The sequence below is a fragment of the Suncus etruscus genome, chromosome 12 (genome assembly GCF_024139225.1).
Source record: "Suncus etruscus isolate mSunEtr1 chromosome 12, mSunEtr1.pri.cur, whole genome shotgun sequence".
Lineage (NCBI taxonomy): Eukaryota > Metazoa > Chordata > Mammalia > Eulipotyphla > Soricidae > Suncus > Suncus etruscus.
The window spans coordinates 92,347,983-92,373,713 of record NC_064859.1 but is presented as its reverse complement, the minus strand read 5'-3'; positions in this window follow the sequence as shown (position 1 = coordinate 92,373,713).

Here is a 25,731-nt window from a genome sequence, read left to right as displayed (position 1 = left end):
AACCATATGGGATGCTGGGATTCCAACCATTGTCTGTCCTGGATTGTTGCAAGTCAGCCCCTGAAGAGGTTGACTGATGGAGGGATGGAGATGAGGCCTTTCTCTTCCAGCTCAGAGCACGTGTCTGCCACCCTGTCTAGCCGACAGTTCTGAGGTGAAACGGCGGGTAAACAGCTCAGACTCAGCCTCAGTTCCAGCAAAAAGCCCCCTCTACCCCCTCCCCCCCCCCCCCCCCCGCCTTCCACAGACCCTTGTTTTTATCTCCCAGAATCAGGTACCACCCAATGGTGGGATCAGATACCACCCAATGGTGGAAGCAGAATCAGGTACTACCCTAGGGTGGGGGCAGAATGCCAGGTCACACCCTAGGGTAGGGCACAATCACCGATTAGGTTAGGGTGAGGAACATAGTAATCCCCTAAAATATTTACATACACAACACTGGATTGGCTATAGGCAAAGCAAACTCTTAACCTGTGCTATATCGCCAGCCCCCCAAAAACAACAAACTTTTCCAGGGGCTAGAGCCATAGTACAGCAGATAAGGCATTCGCCTTGCATACAACTGACCTGGGTTCAATCCCTAAAACACCTACAGGTGTGACCCCAAAACAAACTAAACCAACAACAACAAAATATTATTCCAGTGTTCTGCTGAAATATTATATGGTCACTAAAAACTATAATGATGAAGAGCAACAGCATGGGAAGCATGTCTGCCTGTGTGTGCCGGCTGGCTATAGGCCATGGTTGTGGCCTAGTGGAGGAGGAACTGGAGGTTAGAGGTCAGAGGTCAGAGTGCTACGAGGCTTTGGTTAAATCCCCAACATACAAAACTAAAGCTGTAGCGGAAGTGTAGGAGTGACAACGGTAGTGCGTTAGGGGACCACATTGCTTCCTCTTTTTACATTTTGTGGTTTGTTCTGTAGTAAGTTGTATGTGTAAGACTGGGGGCAAAGATGGGGATTATTCATGGACCCATGTTCTTTTTCCTTTCTACATCTGTAAAAGTGGCAGTTTGGGGGCCAAAGTGGTAGCACAAGAGTTAGGTCATTTGCCTTGCACGCACCAACCTAGGACAGACTGCAGTTCAATCCCCCGGCATCCCATCTGGTCCCCCAAGCCAGGAGTGATTTCTGAGTGCATAGCCAGGAGTATCCCCTGAGCATCACCGGGTGTGGCCCAAAGTGGGGGTTTGGAGGCCACAGGGAGCTAGTACAGGGTGAAGGTGCCTCCTTGGCAAGTAGCTGACCCTGCTTTTTTTTTTGGGGGGGGGGTCTCACCCGACAGTGCTCAGTGGTTAATCCTGGGTCTATGATCAGAAATCGCTCCTGGCAGGCTCAGGGGACCATATGGGATGCCGGGATTCAAACCAATGACCTTTTGCATGAAAGACAAACACCTTACCTCCATGCTATCTCTCTGGTCCCCTGACCCTGATGCTTTTCCCAGCCTCATGTATGGGCCCCTAAGCACAGCTAGGAGTGAGCCCTGGCTCACTGAGGCCTGACATCCCCTCCCTGAATAAAAGCAGCACTTAGGCTACAAGTGGAAGATTCTTTTTGGGGGTGGAAGAAAGCCACATAGGGTGGAGCTCAGGGATTATTCCTGACTCTGTGCTCAGGGAATCACACCTGGTGGGACTCAGGGACTCATAAAGGGTGCCAGGAATCAAATCTGGGTCAGCCACAAGCAAGGCAAACCCTCCCCCATTGCTCTGTCACTCAGGACCCTCGTGGGGGGGATTTCTACTACTCTGGTCTGTGTTTTCTCGGATCTAGGAAGTGGCTCTTTGTGATGGATTAATAACCTCTGTAGCATGAAATAATTAGCGCTGGGGCTGGATGGCGATGGATGGAGGCCTTTGTGCTTAGGCCCCAGCCACGTGGCTTCATCCCCATCCAGCTGGCGAATTCCAGGCCCAGGTGATCGGCGTAATCAAGACTCACTCACATGCAGGCTTTAGGAAGAATCATCTTTATTCAGGCCCTATTGACCACATGTGTGTGGCCTATCTCATAACCTTTTAAGCACTAGTTATTCTTGGCCCTGCATCTAAACTCCTTTCAGCCATCTTCCCTTTGGGCTCCATGCTGGTCAAAGACCAGAACACAGAAACCCAAAAGCCAGAGCGCCCAGCAGCGCAGAACGGGCAAAGAGCCAAAAGCCAAAAAGCCAAAAGGGCAAAAAGCCAAAAAGCCGAATTCCCTTGGTCCATGCCTTATCTACCTTTTCTCAGACCCCTCCCAAGACTCCTCCCAGAAGTGGGTGGGTCTAGGGTCTTAAATAGGTACACCCACATTTCCTCCTTTATTACTCCTGTATTACTAAATACAAAAGGGGGAATTGTTGTGTATGTAAATATTTTGGGGGATTACTATGTTGCTCACCCTAATCTGATTAGGTGATTGTGCCCTACCCTAGGGTGTGACCTGGCATTCTGCCCCCACCCTAGGGTAGGACCTGATTCTGCTTCCACCATTGGTTGGTATCTGATCCCACCATTGGGTGGGACCTGACTCTGGACTATAAGAGCAAGGGTCTGTGGAAGGCGAGAGCTTTTTGCTGGCTGGAACTGAATCTGAGTCTTTGGACTTCAGTTTTGTCCATCCGAATAAAGCAAATATTTCCACGAGCCTGATTGTCTGCGAGCTGTTTACCCGCCGTTTCACCTCAGAACCGTGGGCTAGACAGGGTGGCAGACGCGTGCTCCGAGCTGGAAGAAAAGGGCCTTATTCTCCATCCCTCCATCAGTCAACCTCTTCAGGGGCTGACCTGCTACATAATGACGCCCGGACAGGAACCTGAACCCTGGACCCTCAGAACTGTAAGTGAAATATTTCATTGGAAATTTCCTATGCTGACCATCAAATGGTTTCTGTGGTTAGTCATGTGGATTTTACCACCCTTAGTCTTACGCATTGGTGCTCTAGTATACAAGTGGATCATTCCATTTTGTTTAAAACTAATTGGTTTTGATCTAAGGACAATCACTGCAGTTGGATGGTTGTGGTCTATATTTCAAATGAAAAGTGTAGTGTCTCTAGCCATCATAGTTTGTGGAATTTCTGTGTTGACTAACGTTATTATTATGAGCATAGTTATTTGCTGTTATTTCTATTTAGGAAATAGAAAGTGTAGAAATGGTGAGGCTAAAACCAGTATAGATAATAAGGAAATTTATCTGACGAAAACTCAGACCAAGGTGCAGGCTGACGAATCCAGCCCCACCATCAACAATATAGAAATTTTTGCTGGAAGAAAAACAACTCAGAATGTTAAGCCTGATTCTAGTGAATTGCTTGACAGTAGTGACTCAGATAATGATCTACCTCCAGTGCTAACTCCACGAAGTATGCCTCCTTCTAGTCACAAAATTGAATCGCAGAGCAGATTCAAAAAATGAACCACATGCTCGGTCTCAGAGCTCTATTCAGAGTAATTTTGCTAATCAGGCCTTATCCCCTATAGACAGGGTAAATGTTTCTAACTATGTACCCTATCAGATGGAAGAATTAGATCGGTTTAAAAGATCATGTAAAGAAAATGGGCCAAAATCGCCATACAGTGTGGAGTTATTAAGACTTTGGAGTCATAACTCATCTTGGACTTTGTATGATTTTAAAAGAATCGCTGAAATATGCCTGTCGTCTAAACAGCGAACTGAATGGGAAATGTACTATTCAGAAGGCGTAAAAGCTAAATTATATAGTCCGGATGGTATGAAAAAGCAAGTGGCAGGTGTTACTCTATCGTATGAATTATTGATGGCAGAAAATCAATTTGCAAATATTCAGACACAAGCAGCTTTACCTAAGGAAATCTTAAATTTAATCAGGGAGATTGCATTGTCAGCATGGAAAAAATTGATTCTAACAGCATTGGTAGAGGAAACTTTTTAAAAATTACCCAAGGGCCTTATGAGTCATTTGCAGAGTTTGTAGGTAAGATTAAAGATGCTCTGAAGTTACAGGTGGAAGATGAGGAGATTAGAAACTTCCTAGTAAATCTTTGGCCTATCATAATGCAAATTCAGCCTGTAGATTAGTATTGAATACATTAAATGAAAAGTCAGATCTGAATGATTACCTTTATGCCTGCCGGAATGTCTATGTGGAACCCCAACCCCCACCCCACTCAGACTCAGTACAAACCTTCCCAGTTACCAAGGGAACAATGCCTTACTCCCCTCGGGGACAGAACACTTTCCGGAAACCAGGTCTTTGCCCAAAATGCAAAAGGGGTCGCCACTGGGCGAAAGATTGCAGATCCAGAAACCTCATTAATAATAACCTAAGTAGAGGTTTCAACACAGTCCCCAGGAGGCAAATCGCCTGCTACCATTGTGGAAAACAGGGACATATCAAAAGAAATTGTCGTCTCCTTATAAATTCAGCTCCCCAAGAACACACATACAAGATGCAGGGAAACGCCCACAGGGCCTCCCCCCAGGCCCTTCCAAATCAGGGGCAAAGTTCACAGACAATAATCCTTCCAAGCCCAGCCCAAGAAAATTCATCACGATAAGGGAATTAATCCACTCTACTTCAGGGAGTGCCGGATTAGACATATTATGCCAAGAGGACATTACAATTTACCCAGGAGCATGCCCTTACATGTTAGAAACTGGCATTGTAGGCCCGCCACCCCCAGATACCATGGGTTTGATCCTTGGCAGAAGTTCCCTCAACATAAAGGGTATATCAGTAATCACTGGTGTCATTGACTCAGATTCCATGGGAGAAATCATTGTAGTTATTACTGTACCAGTTACATGGACCTTTAAAAAAAGGAGAAGCGATTGCCCAGATAGTAATAGTGCCTTATGTCAAATTTGGGACTTCAGATAAGACTAGAATTGGAGGTTTTGGAAGCACAGATCCGGGTGCTGCTCAAAACCCAATCGTGGCTCTGGTTACTAAATGTAAAGATGAACACCCAATGATCAAACTTCACTTGGAAGGCAAACCCTTTGATGGAATGATAGATACGGGTGCTCAGGTTACCGTAATTTCTGATAAAGAATGGCCAGAAAATTGGCCTCTTCAGGAAATCCCGTATTCCCTAGAAGGAATAGGAGGCCTGAGTTCCTGTCTGTTGAGTACGAGGACTATACTATTTTACGGCCCAGAAAATCAAAAAGCAATAATCTGACCTCACGTGGGCCCATTTTCACCATCCCTGTGGGGCCGTGACCTACACAAACAGTGGAAAGCAGAATTCCACATCCCATTAGCTCCAGAAGAGCCCGAACCTTCTTTTGATTTAAAAAACCAAAAATTTTTAGTGGGGGGCCACTGCCGTAAAAAACACCAGCACCAATAAAAATAAAATGGAAATCTGATGAACCAATTTGGACAGGTCAGTGGCCCCTTAAAACTGATAAATTAAAGGTGCTGACAGAATTAGTGGAGGAACAGCTAAGTTTAGGACATATTGAACCATCTTTTTCTCAATGGAATTCACCTATATTCACTATAAAAAAGAAATCCGGTAAATGGAGACTTTTGATGGATCTTAGAGCTATAAATTTATCCATGATACCTATGGGCAAATTGCAGACTGGTTTACCATCACCTGTAGTTATTCCAAAGGAATGGCCACTAATTATAATTGATCTGAAAGACTGCTTCTACCATATTCCTATCCACCCAGATGATAAAAAACATTTTGCATTCTCAGTTCCTTCTCTCAATAATACCCATCCCTGCAGACGTTTTCAATGGACTGTTCTCCCCCAAGGCATGCTGAATTCCCCAACCATGTGTCAGTTTTTTGTAGATAAGGTTTTGAGCCCTGCTCGTGAAAAATTTCCTCAAGCCATGATATTTCATTATACAGATGATATCTTGCTCACAATGAACAACGAAACAGATATACAGGAATTATACTCTTATGTTACTGACTGTTTACAAACATCAGGACTGAAAATAGCTTTAGAAAAAATACAGATAATGCCACCGTATCAATATTTGTGTTTTATTTTGGACCGGATACTCTATACGTCCACAAAAATTTTCTATCAAAAAAGAAAACCTCAGAACGCTTAATGATTTTCAGAGAATTTTAGGTGACGTAAATTGGCTCTGCCCTGCACTAGGAATCCCAAATGCAGAGTTATCTAATCTGTTTAAAACGTTAGAGGGTGATCCTGCTTTAGATAGCCCGAGAAATTTAACAACAGCTGCCAAAAATGAATTGGACATCTTCTTGAGCAGATTACAAAAATCGTTTCTCTCAAGATTCATCCCAGGAGAAAAGGTATTACTGTTAATCTTCCCTACTATAGAAACCCCCACAGGGGCCTTGATGCAACAGTCAGGACCTTTGGAATGGGTGTATTTACATAACAAACAACCTCGCTCAGTTGTCCCCTACTTGCAACTGATTTCAGAGATTATTATCAAGCAAGACTCAGATCTATATCTTTACTAGGTTTTGACCAGATATACAATAGTTTTGCCAGTACCATAAAAAGGAAATTGAGTGCCAATATTGCCAATTAATGAATCTCTACAAAGGGCCCTCTCAGATTTCACAGGAGAAATAACCTCCCATTATCCAGCAGGAAAAATTTGGGACTTTTAAAGAAAACTCAGTTTGTTATTTCTTCAATTGTTCGGGATTCCCCTATTCCAATGCCAAGGTTTTTTACCTTGATGGATCCCAAAATGGAAAAGGAGGAATAACTGGAGACAACATTATATTGACCATAGATACCAAAGATAAATCTGCACAGAAAGTTGAATTAGCAACGTTAATTTACCTATTAGAAAATTGTATCTGAAGCCATGAATATAGTTTCTGATTCTTTGTATGTGGTAAATTTATGTCATGTGATAGCCACTGCATCCCTTAATGCTAATAACCCGATCATACAGGACTTACTTAAACAATTACAGCAGCTTCTTCAAAAACGAACTGAGCCCATCTTCATCACACATATTAGAGCCCACTCAGGTCTTCCAGGACCTATGGCTCAAGGAAATAAAACTGCTGACTTGCTAGCAATGCCTATATTTAAATCACCTGTAGAGGAACATTCAGCCCTACACACAAATGCTCGCCGTTTACATGTGAATTACCAAATTCCATGGAGGCAAGCTAGAGAAATCATAGAAAACTGCAACGTATGTGCACCGTTAACAAAAAAGACTCACATAGCAGGAGCAAACCCAAGAGGCTTACAGTCTAACGAACTTTGGCAAATGGATATAACTCAAACAGATTTATTTCCAAGGAAACCTTATCTTCATGTTGTGGTGGACACTTATTCTCGGTTTATGTGGGCAATTCCCATGTCTTCTCAAAATCTAAGGCTGCTTGTAGTTTTCTTTTACAATGTTTCTCTGTGATGGGTATTCCCATATTCTATAAAAACTGATAATGGGCCAGCCTATGTTAGCAAAACTTTTTGAATTTTTTTTGTAAGGAATGGCAGATAAGACATCTCAGAGGAATTCCTTACAATTGTAGGGGACAGGCCATTGTAGAAAGGACTCACAGAACCTTAAAAACTCAATTGCAAAAAAATAGAAAAAAGAGGTTTACCACCAAACGGATTTGCTATCTTTGACTCTTATCACACTAAATTACTTTAACTTACCCCAAAGGGGAAAGCTACACTGCAGCGGAAAAGACATTTTAAAGAAGGATATTCAGAGACAAGAAACAACCCATAAACCTATTTGGATCAAGGAGGATGAAAAATGGATAGCTGGCTATCTTCTCCTAAGAGGAAGGGGTTATGCCTATGTTTCTATAAATGATGACCCTCCCAAGAAATTTTGGGTTCCATTACGTCTTGTTAGAAATCGGGCTAGCACAAATGATCAGGTTCAGACTACAAACTCCCCTTCAGAGAAAAAACAGAATACTTCAGACACTAACAGCAGTAATATTACTAAGGTCTCTGGGGGCAGGGAACGATTAGCTGTCACACACCATACAATGAGTGAGACTGATGGTAGTGATAAACCCTTACACTCCGAGATGCAAAAGGAAAGACAGGAACCTGTCTTAACTGGGCTCCAAAATATAGGAAACTCTTGCTACATGAACTCAATATTGCAATGCTTGTATAATATTTCAGACTTAACTCAGTATTTTTATAAAGATCATTATAAAAAGGATATTAACAAGAAAAATCCGATGGCGCATGAAGGTAAATTAGCCGAAGAATTTGGTCGGCTCATCAAAACCATGGGAAATGGATTTCATAGATATATTAACCCTGAAAGCTTCAAAGTAACAATTGGTTTACTTAATGACCAGTTTGCTGGACACAATCAGCAGGATCCTCACGAACTACTGATGTTCCTAATAGAGGGATTACATCAGGACTTGCTTACTGTAAATCTAATGACAGACAAAACTACACATCTCATGGGAAATGAAAATTATGAACAATTTAGTCCAGAACACCAAAAGGCTCATAAATCTATTATTTGTGATCTCTTTCAAGGACAATTCAAATCTATACTCCAGTGTCTCACTTGCCACCAAAAGTCTGAGGTTTATGAGACATTTGTTCATTTGTCTTTGGCTGTTACATCTACAGATAAATGTACATTACAGGAATGCCTCTCTGAATTTTTAAAGAAGAAGAATTAAGAAATGACAACAAAGTTCTGTGCAACAGTTGCAAAAATAGAAGGGATTTTTCAAAGAAAACGTACTTATGGAAACTGCCACCAGTACTTATAATACACTTGAAACGTTTTGCTTTTGATGGCAAACAAATAAAAAAATTGCATACTTATGTAGATTTTCCTTTAGAAGACCTCAATTTAGAGGAATTCACTTCAGAGAATAAAAGCAAGAATTAAGAAATACAACTTATCATCGGTGTCAAACCATTATGGTAAAGTTCACTATGGACACTGTACTTCATACTGTAAAATTGCTGCAAAACAACACTGGATCAATTTTGATGACAAGAAAGATCAAAAAAGTCCCTAATACATTGGTGAAATCCACAGCAGCATACATCCTGTTTTATACTTCTTAAGAGATCTACAATGAACACCAGATAATCATTTTACTTCCCTATCAGTTGCTATTAATGCTCTAGGATTCTTTCCACAGGCATGATCAATGAATATAAATTGAAAATCATGAATCCCCAATGTGTTTCCTTGTAGGATGGATTTATGTCTTAATTTCATTATTGCTCTATGTCTCAGTTAATCATGAAATTTTACAAATTAATTTAGTCAAGGTTCACCTGAAAGAGAAATTTCTCATCATATTAATGTTGTTTTTCTTTCTAGGTATACTCATTTAACGACTTTCACTCTTTTTTATTTTAACATCATTGCTTTATTTCCCTCAATTTAGGTTTTAAGACGCTTACATAATGATAATTTTAGGTGGACTTTCTTCACAGTGCTTCTTGCCTATGATTGATTTATCATAAAGTTACTGTTTATACAATAACTTTGTTATATATACTGATATACACGTATAGTAGAGTTGTCCATGTTTGTATTACGCATGAAATTCTCTTTCAGATCTGCTAGGCAAAAAAAAAATATTTTTAGTGAATTTGAAATGATTTATCTAAACAATTGGCCGGCTATTACATTTTAAGGAGCTTTTAATTGATTCAGCTGAATTCTCTTTTCTTTTGCTCTATTTTGTATCCTTTCCAACAAATATTTTTTAGTATGAGTGAGTGTTATGGCCATATTTTTTGTGAAGTCTGTGTATGTATGTCTTGTTTAGTGTCTGTCTGTTCTGCATATTTTGTATATAGTTTCCTTTTTCCTAACTTTATCTTCCCCAAATTAGTCTTCCTTATTCTTCCTTCTCTCTTCCTAGTCCTTAACATTTTAATTTTCAGGATTTCACATGTGCAACCCATCTCCTTCACCCACAACTACAAGCTTCCTGATCTCGGCGGGAAGAAGAAATCCATGACTGTTGGAGTTTTACACCATATATGCTGCAAACTTGTTGGAAATGAAGCCACCTGGGATTTGTGTCACAATGTAACACCAGAGAAAAGATCCATGGACAAGACCCACAGTCTCTGGATCCCAGTTAAACTGTGCTATCTGAATTTCTGGTTTTCCATCCACATACAAAATGCTATTGTTGACCGTTTCTACAATGGCTACCCCAAGATTGCACCGATCCCAAAGGAAATACAGAAGCCCAACCAACTTATGATGTAATGATGTAACACTTGGGGATGCCCCAACACATGGATGACTGTACTGGCCTTCCTTCTTCATTCAGCTTGATGTTATCTCCTGTACAAGGCTTCAACCCGCTTTTCCAGACCCATCAAGTGTCTTCTGCCGGTCTTTTTGGAGTTCCAGACCCCTCATATTTACAGATTGGTATTGAACTCTGTAGAAATTACATCTGTTGTTTTTCCTATAACTGTAATCCTTTGAAGTTATATTTGGTACTACACTTCTTTTGACTATCGTAATTAATGTTTTTCTATTTTAGTTTTTAATATTAGGAATCGATGTTGTATTACATTAATGTTTTGCTTTCTTGACTTTAGGTTTGTGAGTTAGATATTATTGTCTATAATTTCCTAAATGATATTTTTGTCTGTTCTCAGGGTTTTTTGCTGGGCGTATCATAGGCAAAATACTAGGTTTATAGAAGGTTCCATCCATTTTGGATGGGCCCTCAAGTTGTTTATTTACACAGGGAGGGTCTCTGCCTTAAACATTTTGTTTTGGTTTGTGACTTAAGCTCCCATCTATAAATAGTCGACATCAATTTCAGACATCTTATGGACTTCAGACAGGATTAAGAACTTGGACTAATTTCAGATACCTATTGATCATCATTGCAGTGGCTCCCCACTGTGCAGAGGGTGTATGAGCCTCTTCTTCTGAAATAAAGGCCTAGTTCAATGCCCTCAAAGATGGGCTTTCTGGTCTACCTGAACTTGAATGAAAATGAGCTGGAGATATAGCATGGAGGTGAGGCGTTGGCCTTTCATGCAGAAGGTCATTGGTTCAAATGCCGGTATCTGCCAGGAGCGATTTCTGAACGTGGAGTCAGGAGTAACTCCTGAGCACTGCCAGGTGTGACCCAAAAAACCAACAACAACAACAACAAATAAAGAAAAGGTGCTTCTCCTTGCCTGCTACACAACCTTTCTGTGACCTCTTCGAAAGATCTATGTACGTCTTAGATTTATCTTGTCAGGAGCTTGTAGTTGATTCCTTGATACATGTTTCTGGTTTTAGACACCCTGTGCTTAGGTTAGAAGTTTTTCTTTACATTTTCCTGTGATGCGCTTATGCAAACAGCCGCTCTTTATTAGTGACTAATTTTTCTTTAAATAATTGTAGACAATATTGTTTGTTTACTAAAACAAAAGGGGGGAATTGTTGTGTATGTAAATATTTTGGGGGATTACTATGTTGCTCACCCTAATCTGATTAGGTGATTGTGCCCTACCCTAGGGTGTGACCTGGCATTCTGCCCCCACCCTAGGGTAGGACCTGATTCTGCTTCCACCATTGGTTGGTATCTGATCCCACCATTGGGTGGGGACCTGACTCTGGACTATAAGAGCAAGGGTCTGTGGAAGGCGAGAGCTTTTTGCTGGCTGGAACTGAATCTGAGTCTTTGTCCATCCGAATAAAGCAAATATTTCCACGAGCCTGATTGTCTGCGAGCTGTTTACCCGCCGTTTCACCTCAGAACCGTGGGCTAGACAGGGTGGCAGACGCGTGCTCCGAGCTGGAAGAAAAGGGCCTCATTCTCCATCCCTCCATCAGTCAACCTCTTCAGGGGCTGACCTGCTACAACCTCCTTTGGCTCTGCACATGGGCCGAAGCCTTCAGCTCAGTGCCTGGTCTGGAAGCGTGTTAACACAGATCATTGGAACCTGGTCTGTTTCCACACTCCATAGCTTTCCCTGTGGACTCGATTTCCCCTGACTTGAAGGCCTATATCAGTGCCAAGGGGCTCCCTTAAACCCAGCCTGGCCTCTATCCTGCCCTTCCCACAATTGGGGTGCAGAGGGAGGGATCCCTAGGGCCCTCTGAGTTCTAAAACAGAATTCTGTGCAGACAAGGGCTATGTTTGGCATTCAGAGAATCAGGTGAGCAGTGTGTGAGGGTCTCTGTGGGCTGAGATCTAGCCAGTGGAGCTGTGGGGAGACTTGGGGGTTCACTGAGCTGCAGGGGAGAGGGGGAGGAAGAGTCAAGGCTGGACGCAGGCCACGGAGCTGGCACAGCCTTCGTCAGAGCCCAAGAAGGGCTGAGTGGGCTGTGACTCACTGTATGACTCACCGTGTGATGGTTCCACTCGGGGTGCCGGGGAGACAGGCCAGCACCCCCGGATGACTCGCCATGCTTCCCTGGGAGGAAGAAAGTCCAGGCCCTAGGGTCCCTGCACCCCAGCACCATCCTGCTCTCTCAGGGCTCCCTTGTGAGAACAGAGTTCTCCTGCGTCTGTTGTAAAGACCCACTGAATCTGGACAAAACCCCGCTCCAGCTTCCTGTTCAGCATTGTCCTGACTGCTCCTTGGGGATATCTGAGAAGCCCAAATCGAGCTGCTATTCTGTTCTTTCCTTGAGCAGATCTGTCTAGCTCACAGAATAGTCTTTTGTGTGTGGGAGGCACACCTAGCAGTACTCAGGGGCTTACTCCAGGTAGTTTTCAGGATATGTTGCAGTAATCAGGGCTTACTCCAGGTAGTACTCAAGAGTACTCCTGCAGTGCTCAGGGTTTATTCCAAGTAAGTGCTCAAGGGTCTTTCTTTCTTTTTCTTTCTTTCTTTCTTTCTTTCTTTCTTTCTTTCTTCTTTCGTTATTCTTTTCTTTTCTTTCTTTCTTTCTTCTTTCTTTCTTCTTTCTTTCTTTCTTTCTTTCTTTTCTTCTTCTTTTTTCTTTCTTTCTTTCTTTCTTTCTTTTCTTTCTTTCTTTCTTTCTTTCTTTCTTTCTTTCTTCTTCTTTCTTTTTTCTTTCTTCTTCTTTTTCTTTCTTTCTTTCTTTCTTTCTTTCTTTCTTTTCTTTCTTTTCTTTCTTTCTTCTTTCTCTTTCTTCTTTCTTCTTTCTTTTCTTTCTTCTTTCTTTCTTTCTTTCTTTCTTTCTTTTCTTGTCACACCCCAGTGGTGCTCAGGGGTTACTCCTGGCTATCTGCTCAGAAATAGCTCCGGCAGGCACAGGGGAACCATATGGGACACCGGGGATTCGAACCAACCACCTTAGGTCCTGCACTGGCTGCTTGCCAAGGCAAACACCGCTAGTTATCTCTCTGGCCCCCTCAGGGGTATTTCTGACAGTACTCAGGTACTTATTCCAGGTAGTGCTAGCACAGGGTGGTACTATAGCAGTATTATTCTAGGTCAGGGGTCTCAAACTCACGGCCCGTTTGCGGCCCTCCATACCACATTTGTGGCCCTGCCCTAGAGGAATCTTTTTTTTGGTCTTGTTTTGTTTTAGTTGTTTGGGTCACACACCCCAATGTTCAAGGCTTACGACTGACTGCACTCAAGGATCACCCCGACATTGCCTCCTGCGGCCCCCAGGTAAATTGACGTAATACTTAGGCTTATTCTAGGTAATACTCAGGAATTTCCTGGCACTACTCAGGGTTTACTCTAGCTAATGCAAAGGTTCTCTTGGCAATACTCAGAGTTTACTCCAGGAAGTATTCAGGGGTACTCCTAGCTGGTCAAGCTGTGATGAAATATGAAATAAAAATTTAAAAATTGGGGCCAGAGAGAGATAGCACAGCAGTAGGGCATTTGCCTTGCACACAGCCGACCTAGGATGGACAGTGGTTCGAATCCTGGCATCCCATATGGTCCCCTGAGCCTGCCAGGAGCGATTTCTGAGTGCAAAGCCAGGAGTAATCCCTGAGCACTGCCAGGTGTGACCCCAAAACAGAAAAACATTTTTTTTTGTTTTTGTTTTTTTGGGCCACACCCGACGTTGCTCAGGGGTTACTCCTGGCTGTCTGTTCAGAAATAGCTCCGTGCCAGCCTGGATCAGTTTACCTGGGGACATTTAGCAGCCAGAACATTCCTTGGATTTTTTTTTTTAACATTTATTGACTTAGGGGCCGAAGAGATAGCACGGGAGTAAGACGTTTGCCTTTCATGCAGAAAGATGGTGGTTCAAATCCTGGCATCCCATATGGTCCCCTGTGCCTGCCAGGGGCAATTTCTGAGCATAGAGCCAGGAGTGGCCCCTGAGCGCTGCTGGGTGTGACCCAAAACCCCCAAAAAATTTTTTTTTATTGACTTGGGTTTTTGGCCCATAACCCAGCAGTGCTCAGGGGTTACTTACTCCTGCCTCTGTACTCAGAAATTGCTCCTGGCAGGCTTGCGGTCCATGTGGGATGCCGGGAATCGAACCAGGGTCCATCCGGGTTGGCAGCATACAAGGCAAATGCCCTACCATTGTGCTATTTGCTCTGGTGCCTCTGTGAACTTTAATTCTGGAGCTGCGTTGTTTTCTACCAGTGAGATTGTGGGTGCCCAGGGGGCCAAGACCAGAGGTGCTGACCATATCTCGAGGCTGTTGAGAAGCCAACCACAGCCTGAGCAATATCACAACGGGATGGGCACTTGTTTTGCGGAGGACGGGTTTGAGGTCTGGCACTGTACGGCCTCACAGCACTGCAGGGAGCAGCCCCCAAACCAAAATAAGTAAGTAAATCAATAAATGAAAAACTTTGAGGGAAGGAGAGAGAGAGGAGTAAGGAGAGAGACAGAAAAGAGAAGAAAGAGGGAGAGTGAGAACAGGTATTAATGCACTCACCTTACATGCAGCTGACCCTGGTTAGATCCCCAAACATTGCAGGATTCCTCCTGTAGCCCCACTGGGTGTGGTCCAACTCCCCTGAAAAATAAAATCAAAAATTTTATTTATTAAATTATTCTTTTTGTTTTGTTTTGTTTTTGCATCACACCTGGTGGCACTCAGAAGTTACTCCTAGGTCTGCGCTCAGAAATCGCTCCTGACAGGCTCAGGGGACCATATGGGATGCAGGGATTTGAACCAGGGTTCGTCCTGTGTTGGCTTTGTGCAAGGAAAATGCCTTACCACTGTGCTATCGCTCCAGCATCCCCTAAAACTATTCTTTTTTTAAGTTTACTTTATTGAAAGAACATATATTACATAGTTGATAGAGGTTGATCATATAATATGTGTGTTTCCAGATAAGCGAGAGCAAAGTTATTTCATAAAAAAAAAAAAAAAAGAAAAAGAAAAAGGAAGGGAAGAAAGAAAAAAATTTTAAAAGGGGGTACCAGAGTGATAGTCACGGTATGCAGCTGATCCCAGTTTTATCCCTGGCATTTCATATGGTCAAGCCTGCCAGGAATGATTCCTGAGTGCAGAGCCAGGAGTACCCCTGATTGCCGCCGGGTGTGGCCCCCCTAAGAGAGTACTATGACAAGCAAATTTATCATATCTTTTGTTTTTGTTTTTGTTTTTGGGCCACACCCGGCGGTGCTCAGGAGTTACTCCTGGCTGTCTGCTCAGAAATAGCTCCTGGCAGGCACGGGGGACCATATGGGACACCGGGATTTGAACCAACCACCTTTGGTCCTGGATCGGCTGCTTGCAAGGCAAATGCCGCTGTGCTATCTCTCTGGGCCCAATTTATCATATCTTCAATGAGGTCATTGTAGCATTGGCAGAAGGTTTAGTAAGTTTTTGTTGCTAGCCGACCATTCTGTTATTTCATGTTTCCAAACATTAAGTGACCTCAGCTACACATTGGCTTCTAAACTGGTGTGTTCCTATGGGGATGACAGCATCAAACAAACGAAGCTGTCTTGTGGCCTCGTAGTCCAGGAATTCAATGTTCTATTACTAATACTGTGGCTTTTGTGGGGCTTGTTCTCAGTTGCCAGACCCCCCATCCCCAGAAGTAGAAAAATAAAGAGCTGGAAGGAGGGTGCCGCATTCACTCCAAAAACAAACAAAAAAACCATCCTCATGATCAGCCTAACTCCAGGCATACGTGGAGTTTGGTCATGTTGGTATCTCTGCAGAGAATCATAGAGGAGTGGTGAAGAAGGGCCATGAGTGAACCAGCAAAATTTAGATTGTAATTTTTTAAGGGGGGGTCACACCTGGTGGCACTCGGGTTACTCCTAGCTCTGCGTTCAGAAGTCACTCCTGGCAGGCTTGGGCGACCATATGGGTTGACAGGATTCGAACCACCTTCTGTCCTGGAACGGCTGCTTGCAAGGCAAATGCCCTATTGCTGTGCTACCTCTCCAGCCCCCCCCCCCCCAGATTGAATTTTGAAGGAGGAAGACAGGCAGTATGGTGTGTATGCCAGCCATTGCAAATAATCCATAGATGTTGGAAAGTAGGATTTAAACACAAGTAAAGCAGCAGTCCGTCCACCAAGAAGATTTTCTGTGTACCCACACATGCCAGCTACTCTACCCCAATTAGTGAAGCAGGCACACCCCACGACCCCGGGCACTGTGCCCCTCTTATTTACAAGTTGACATATTTTTTTTTGTTTTTTTGGGCCACACCCGGTGACACTCAGAGTTTATTCCTGGCTCTGTGCTCAGAAATTCTTCCTGGCTTGGGGGACCATATGGGATGTCAGGGGATCAAACTGCGGTCCATCCTAGGTCAGCAGCATGCAAGGCAAATGCCCTAACACTGTGCCACCACTCTGGCCACACAGTTGACTATTTTGACCCTAACAAACATGTTTTAACCCCAACAAACATGATGCATAATGAAACCCTTTTATCACCTTCTGGGGGAAAATATATTCTTTCCTACCAGACCCACGGATTGTCTTGATTGGTTGAGATTTTGCGGTTGGCAATAGTATTAATATTTGTTTCTCATGCACATAATCCCAATACCACACTTATCACCAGTATACCTCTTTTCCTCGACACCCTTCCTTCTCAATCCCAACTGCGTTGTGTGGATCAATTCCCTATTATGTGGCCCTTGGTCCTTTGTTGCAAACTCATTGTGTCTATTTAAGTCCCGTATATGAGTGAGATCATTTTGGGTCTATCGAAAGGACTCATTTTTCTGTGGGAGACTCACACCAGTGAAGAGGGGAGTTGGGCAGCACCAGTGGATAGAATATGGACTCCCCTTTGAACCTCCAAAAAAGAGGTTCTTTAAATTTTTTTAGCTTTGAGGTCACCCCTGGAACTACTCAGGGTCTACACCAGCTCTTGTGCTCAGGAGTGTTTGCAGATTGAATCTTGGTTGGTGGGAGACCAGGCAAGTGCCTCACCCCCTGTACTATCCCTCTGGCTTTTTGTTTTTGGATTTTGTTTTTGGCTTCAGTTTTATTGTGAATTTACTGTCCGGAGGAAAAGAGGCCACATGGTGTAGTGACCACCTGCCCGGTCCTGAGAGAGAGGATAGGAGAGAAAGAAAGTACACTTTTTTGGGGGGTGGGGGATGGTGGGCCACACCCGGTGAAGCTCGCAAGTTACTCCTGGCTATGTGCTCAGAAATCGCTCCTGGGTTGGGAACCCTGTGGAATGCCAGGGGATCTAACTGCTGTCCGTCCTAGGTCAATACATGCAAGGCAAATGCCCTACCGCGTGCACCACTGCTTCGGATCCTAGAAAGCAAATACACTTTTATTTCTCCTGGTGTCTGAGGCCTGCCGCCATTGCCTAGGGGGTTCAGAGAGAGGTAAAGAGAGTTAAATAGAAATTCGCCAGCCAGAGGTGGTCTAAAAAGAAGAAAGAAAAGGGAATAGATGCAAAGCAGGAAGCATCTCCCTGATGCTTCATCTCTGGGTCTCTGCAGACCAGCAGGCGCTGCTCTGGTCACAATTCTGGCAGCCCCTCCCAACAGTTCAAATTTTTCCTTTTATACCCAGCATGATAAGGGGGTGTAATCAGGGCATGTTCAGGTTCAATAGTCTTACAATGGGGTACCCAAGGGGCCTGTCAAAGTCCAACTGCCACAAAACGCAGCCCTCTAAATGCCTCGGGGTCACTCAGTCCTTCTCTCAGGGACCCCTCTAAAGTGCAGTCATGGAGCCAGGGTACCTGCCTCCCTCTCTGTTGTTCTCATGCCCCCAGTCCAATTGGCCTGTCCCCCAGTTTTCCCACCAACACCCATGCTCCAAGAGAAGGTTTTGGTTTTCGTCTTCTCTCACTGTTTTACTTCATTCTACAGGGTCCTACTTTCTAAGCTGGAGGGTGGGGATCTCACTTGCATTCCATTTCTGCTTCTCGGACTCACTGAGGGGTGGGTGCAGGAGCAGAGAACTGAAAAGATTTGTTCTAGAATGTTTCAGCCCCGTGGGTCTCTCCGACTAGTGCCACTCTGGCCAGTATTTCACTTTCAGGGTGACATCAGCCAAGAACACATTTCCTTCCGCTCCCCAGTTTCTCTAAGGCAATTTCAGCTGCTCCCCTTCCTCCTTTCTGGTGCAGGTTAGCCTCTTATGAGCACTGTTTGGTGCATCAAAAAACAAACAAACAAACAAACAACACGTACTATCGTCAGAAGATTGGCAGCCGCTGAAGTCCTGAGGGAATGAATCTATGTTCACTCTTGCCTGTGAGCCTTCCTTCTGCCTGCTCTGCTGGGGGCTCTTCCCTCCCTGAAGAGGGCTTGGGGTCCCTGAAGCCACCTTGGTCTGTGACTCTGAACAGTCTGTGTAATTCTACACTCAGGGATCACTCCTGAGGGCAGTATGAACGGTGGTGCTCAAGGGACCATGAGGGGTGTCAGGAATTAAGCTGGGTCGGCAGTATTTAACGTAAATGTCTTACCCTCTGTTCTCTCTCTCTCTCTCTCTCTCTCTCTCTCTCTCTCTCTCTCTCTCTCTCTCTCTCCTCTCTTAAAAAAAAGACATCTGGGCCAGAGAGATAGCATTGGAGGTAAGTCATTTGCTTTGTATGCAGAAGGCTGGTGATTCAAATCCTAGCATCCCATATGGTCCCCTGAGCCTGCCAGGAGCGATTTCTGAGTTAAGAGCCAGGAGTAACCCCTGAGCACTGCCGGGTGTGACCCAGAAACAAAAACAAAAACAAACAAAAAGACATCAGGGTATGAACAATAATACAGTGGGTAAGGTTCTTGTCTTGCACGGAGCTGACCAAGGATCAATTCCTGGCATCCTATATGGTCCCTTGAGCACTGGCAGGAGCGGTTCCTGAGTGCAGAGCCAGGAATAAGCCCTAAGCATTGCCTTGTGTGGCCCAAAACCAAATCAAAGACACCAAATTTCAAGCATTTTTCCAGGAAAAATGGGAAAAGATATGTTTTTAAAAATAAAAGCTTGGGCCCGGAGAGATAGCACAGCAGTGTTTGCCTTGCAAGCAGCCAATCCAGGACCAAAGGTGGTTGGTTCGAATCCCAGTGTCCCATATGGTCCCCCATGCCTGCCAGGAGTTATTTCTGAGCAGACAGCCAGGAGTAACCCCTGAGCAACGCCGGGTGTGGCCCAAAAACCAAAAAAAAAAAAAAAAAGAGGAAAATAAATAAATAAAAGCTTATAACAAGGTCAGGAAGGACGGAATGAATTGGTAGAAGGGAGAAGGGCTGAGTGCGGGGGTGGGGGGTGGGGTGGGGGTGGGGGCAATGGGGGCATTCAAATCTGCTTCAGGGTCACAGAGTCAACCAAGAAGCTAAGGGGACCCCGGAGGAGAGGGAGCTGGGTGACTGGGTGAGGCTGCAGATAACCCCAGATAACCCCATCTTTTCTTCTTCTTTTTTTTTTGGGGGGGGGGGAGGCCAGTCACCTGATGACTCTCAGGGGTTTCTCCTGGCTACTCGCTCAGAAATCGCTCCTGGCTTGGGGAACCATGTAGGATGCTGGGGGATTTAATTGTGGTCTGTCCTAGGTGAGCGCGTGTAAGGCAAATGCCCTACTGCTTGCGCCATCACGCGCCCCCGCCATCTTTTCTTCTTCCTTCACTAGTTCCAATGACCTCTGGGGTGAAGGTTGAGACCACTTTTTTTTGTTCTGTGGGTTTACTAGTTAGAGAAACCCAAGAGTTTTTTGTTTGTTTGTTTGTTTGTTTTATCATTATGAGCAAACCAGTGTAGCTGCTGGAAGTCAAGCTTGGGTGCCACTTAGCTGGGCATTCCAGGAAGAACCCAGGAGACCTGTAGGTGGCTCTGCTTGGTGAGGATTTACAGCCACATCAATCAGCCAGGGACCGAGTGGATCCCAGACAGTTATTTCTGTTATTCCTGATCCTCCGCCCTGTCCCTCACTGCCATCACTGCCACATTGACTCCCAGGGCTGAGACTCCTCGAGAATCCTACCTCTGGCTTCAGCTGGTCACTAGCCAGTTTTTTTTGACGAACGTTAATCATCTGATTGGTATTAACTAAGCATCTATTGTGTGCCAGATACTGTGTTGGTTAGTCTGCTCTTTTTATTGGTTGGTTTGGATTTTGGGTGATTTTCTGTTTGAGTTTGTTTTTCAGTCACACCCAGCAGCACTCAGGGGCTACTCCTGGCTCTATGCTCAGAAATCACCCCCGGACACCATATGGGAAACCGGGATTTGAACCACCGTCCTTCTGCATGCAAGGCAAATGCCTTACAGCTGTGCTATCTCTCCAGCCCCTGAATTTTGGGTGATTTTTGGGTCATGCCCAGCAGAGAAATTTACTCCTGGTGCTGTGCTCAGGGATCACTCCTGGAGAGGCTCAAGGGACCATATATGATACCAGGGACCAAATCCAAATCCAGCAAGCACCTTACCTACTGTTCTCTCTCTCTCTCTCTCTCTCTCTCTCTCTCTCTCTCTCTCTCTCTCTCTCTCTCTCTCTCTCTCCTTATTATTCTCTTCTTAGAGGTGCGTCCTTGTCCTCAGGAAGATTTCCCCTTGGGGCAGGAGATGGAGCTCAGTGGTAGAACACATATGTGTGAGGCTCTGGATTCTTTTCCTAGCACCACACATGTGTACATGCATACATGCACACACAAACACACACATAAACACAATTGCATCAACCAGTATCTAGCTAGAGGGACTACAGAGATTACTAAAAATTTTGGGGAATGGGATTTGGGGCCACATCTGGCTGTGCTCAAGGATTAACCCTGACTCCACTCCTGGAGCTGCTCAGGTACCATAACTAGTACTGGAAATAAAACTGGGGCATTGCATACACTGACCAGGTTTGATTCCCCGACAGCCCAATATTGGCCCCTGAACCCTGCCAAGAGTGATCCATGAGTGCAGAGCCAGAATGAAGCCCTGAACACTGTCAGGTGTGGCCACCAAACAACAGCAAACAAACGGAGGTCAGTTGCATGCAAGGCAAGTGGCCATCTTTCAGGGCTGTATCATGTTTCTGGCCCAACCACTGAGCCTTTGATCTTGTTAATAGACATTGAAAATAGATAACAGGGGCCGGAGTGATGGCCTGGAGGTAAGGCATTTGCCTTGCAATCAGAAGGTTGGTGGTTTGAATCCAGGCATCCCATATGATCCGCTGAGCCTGTCAGGAGCGATATCTGAGCGTAGAGCCATGAATAACCCCTGAGCGCTGCCCGGTGTGACCCAAAAACAAAAACAAAGGAAAGAAAATAGATAACAGCCTTGTGTACTTCCCCAGAAAAATTCAGACATGCACAGATATTTGCATATCATTAGGGCTGGCCCCACCCCTTCCTGCCCAATCAGTATTTGAAGGTCTGTGCTGGCGCCTGCATGTAGCTCAGTGGTAGAGCATATGTCTCACACGTGTCTGTCATTCATCTCAGAATCCTTAGCATTACACACAGCAGGTGTCTAGCATCCATGAACAAAATGTGTTACACAGGATTATGTCACTATGCCAAATATTGTAGGATAGATACAGGAATATGTCACAACCAGAAAGAAATATCCCAAAATATAAATTTTTACAGAATTAAGGCATTACAGTTATATTTTTTTAAAATAAATCTACATTGGGGCCGAAGTGATAGTACAGCGATAAGGCATTTGCCTTGCACACAGCCAACACAGGACAGACCCCAGTTCAAATCCTGGCATCCCATATGGTCCCCTGAGCCTGCCAGGAGCAACTTCTGATCACAGAGCCAGGAGTAGCCCCTGAACACCACTGGTTGTGACACAAAAACCAAAAAAAAAAAAAATAGATCTACTTTTCCCAAACTTCATAATGAACACAAATTACTTTGCTAATGGAAAGAGTACATTTTCTTGCTACTTGATTAAAGAGGGCTAATATTGGGACAGAGTGATAGTAGAGTGGGTATAGACCTTGAACCATGCAGCCGACATGGGTTCAATCCCTGACACCCAATATAATCCCTTGAAATCAACACGAGTGACTCCTGTGTGCAGAACCAGGAGTAACTCTCGGGCATCTCAAGCATGGCCCAAAACAAAAACAAACAAAAGATGGCTAATCTTTATCTTTCAGTCATCATGTGAGAAACTGGTGAATGCTGTTTCTCCTTGGTAAGTACCATCAGCTAGCTGCCAAAGTACAGGTGAGAAAACAGGACAGACCTCAAGGAACCACTTAGGAAGATGTGCTCAGAAAGATCTGAGAGTGAGTCTGGGCCAGTCAGACTCCAAGTGGGAGAAACATCTGTTTTTGAAAAAGTTCAAATGTTATCTTTTTAAAATTTACTTTATTTAAAGAGCATGTTTCATATAGTTGACATAGTTTATCCTAATATATTTGTTTCCAGGTTAGTGGAAGTGAAATTATTAAACTAGAATAAAAAAGAAGAGGAAAAAACAGAATACAGTGACGCACAAATTTGTGAAAATTATTGTATCTCCAATGAGGTCATGGATTCATTGTTAGAGGTTGAGTAAGGGGCCGGAGCAATAGCACAGTAACAGAGCATTTGTCTTGCACGGGGCAACTCAGGACAGACCTTGGTTTGATTCTCGGCATCCCATATGATCCCCTGAGCCTGCCAGGAGTGATAGCTATGAGCAGATAGCCAGGAGTAACCCCTGAGTGCCACCAGGTGTGATCCAAAAACAAAAACAAAAAAAGGTTGAGTAAGCTCTTGCTGCTAGTTGACTATTCTTTTAGAGTACTTCATTTGCTTCTGAGCATGAGGTGGCTTCAGTTCACATTGACATCTAGATTGGTGTGTTCCTACGGGGATGACAAAATTAAGCAAAAGCGGAGTTGTCTCGTGACTGAGAATGCGGCCAAGTGTTCCAGGAATTTCAAGCACTATTGCTGATACTGTGGCTTCTGTGGGGGTGTTTTTGACTGTCAAGTCTATCAGGAAGTACAAGAAGGCAGGGGAAGCTACCCACACTCACTCCAAAAAGACTTCTGGTGATATCTGACCAAATACTGGCTTGCCTCGAGTTTTGGTCAGATTAGTGTCTCTGCAGAGAGTCTTAGTGGAGCAGAGAAGCAGGGCCATGGGGCAAAGTGGTAATTCTGGGTGATGGAGGCAACAATCATGGATTTGGCGGGGCAGGGACTTGGTCAACCATCTCCTTTTTGCTTCCAGCTGTGTGGCCAGTGTACCATAATTTCTCAAGGCTTGGTTTATATCTCTTTAGAGGACAAAGTGAGACTATGAAGTTGGCCGAATACACACATGGCAACTGCATTTGTGGTCAAATTTTTATCTTGACATAGCATCATGGGGCAAGAGAGATAGCATGGAGGTAAGGCGTTTGCCTTGCATGCAGATGAACGGTGGTTCAAATCCCGGCATTCCATATGGTCTGCTGAGCCTGCCAGGAGCAATTTCTGAGTGTGGAGCCAGGAGTAACCCCTGAGCATTGCCCGGTGTGACCCCCCCCAAAAAAGAAAGAAACAGCATCAGACTTAGATCAAATATAAAGATAGTACAATTGAAGCTGAATAGATGGTGCAACAGACTGAGCATGCACACATCAGAGTGTGACCCTCCATCATCACAGAGCAACACTCCAGCACCAAGCAGAAGAGCAAGCCTCAGCATTGCTGGGTTTGGTCCCCCCAAACAATAAAATGTAACGTGACAATTTATTTTTGTTCGTTTGTTTTTGGGTCACACCTGGCTGAGTCTCAGGGTTTACTCCTGAATCTGTGCTCAGAAATCGAAGGACCGTATGGGATGCCGGGAATTGAACCTTGGTCCACTCTGGGTAGTCCGCATGCAAGGCAAACACCCTACTGCTGTTATCTCTCTGGCCCCAAGTGTGACTAATTTCTGAAGAGTCTTCCAAAGGGAACTCGAGAATGTCTTACTATATTTGATTTATAACTCACTTCATAAATATGTATCTCCTTTCTTTTCTCTTTTTTTCTTTTTTCTTTTGGTTTTTGGGCCACACCCAGCGGTGCTCAGGGATAACTCCTGGCTGCTCAGAAATAGCTCCTGGCAGGCACGGGAGACCATATGGACACCGGGATTCGAACCAACCACCTTTGGTCCTGGATCGGCTGCTTGCAAGGCAAACGCCGCTGTGCTATCTCTCCGGGCCCTCTTTTCTCTTTTGTCTTCATTCCTTTCTCTCTCGTTTCTCTTTCTCTCTTTCCTTCCTTCCTTCCTTCCTTCCTTCCTTCCTTCCTTCCTTCCTTCCTTCCTTCCTTCCTTCCTTCCTTCCTTCCTTCCTTCCTTTCTTCCTTCCTTCCTTCCTTTCTTTCTTTCTTTCCTTTATCTTCCTTCCTTCCTTCCTTCCTTCCTTCCTTCCTTCCTTCCTTCCTTCCTTCCTTCCTTCCTTCCTTTCCTTCTTTCTTTTCTTTCTTGGCTCTGAATTCAGGATTTACCTCTGGTCACTAACTCAACCCAGAGAAAAATCTAAATATACCGTCTCTCTGGACTAACCTATTCTGGACATATCATTGAGGTAAATATAAATTATATATATATATATATATATATATATATATATATATATATATGTCTTCTGATTCATTTTTTTCAGCATGTTCTCAAAATTCATCCGGTGTCTCTTGTATCAGTTTTTTCTCCTTTTTTGATACCACTCAGTGGTACTCAGGGGCTACTCCTAACTCCATGCTCTGGGATCCTACCTGGTGGTGTTGAGAACCCTTAGATACCAAGGATTGAACCCACTTCTGCACCCAAAGTTTGTGCTCCAGTTCATAAAGCCAATTGAAGCTTCACTGGAGCCAAAAACATCTCCTTTGTCCCTGCGCAGGAATCTGCTGGAATCTACAGCAGAGAACTGAGGAGGAGGAGGCATGATTGACAGCATGAGGCCCTTCCAGCCTGGGGAAGGGATCTGGAAAATTCCCCACCTGGCCCAGAGCTCAGAGTAAGCAGGGGGTTCTATGGAGGCTCTTCCACACCCTTTCCCAGGAACTGCTCACAGGAGCCTAAGGGTGTCTGAAGCCAAGAGTTTCCCTATTCCCAGCAGCTCACTGGCCTCAGAAAATGGGGGCCCCAGGTGTCCCGGAAAGAGGGGGGGGGCCTCAGGCTGGTGCTAGGAAGGAGTTGGCCCTTTCTGGAAAGAACTTTGATGCAAGGGGCCTGGCCCCCTCCCTCCGTTCCACTTCCTGCACTTGGGACTTTAGGCCCAGTTGGAGGCAGGGAGCCACAAGAGGCTCTGCTGCTGGCCCCCAGCCAGTTTGCCCAGAGGGCTCCAGCCTGGCCCTCCTCTCTTGCAGGAGGCCTGAAGAGCAGAAGCTTCCATCCTGCATCACAGCTGCCCCAGGTCCTCCCCTCACGCCCCACACCAAACATAGCAGTCCTCTCTGTCTCTGTGTCTTTCTCATTCAGATGGTCTATGGAGATTTCTGCTCTTCCCTCTTGGGCCAGGGACCCCCTGTGGCTTCTTCCATGTGGCTTTTGTTGAGATCATTTGTCCT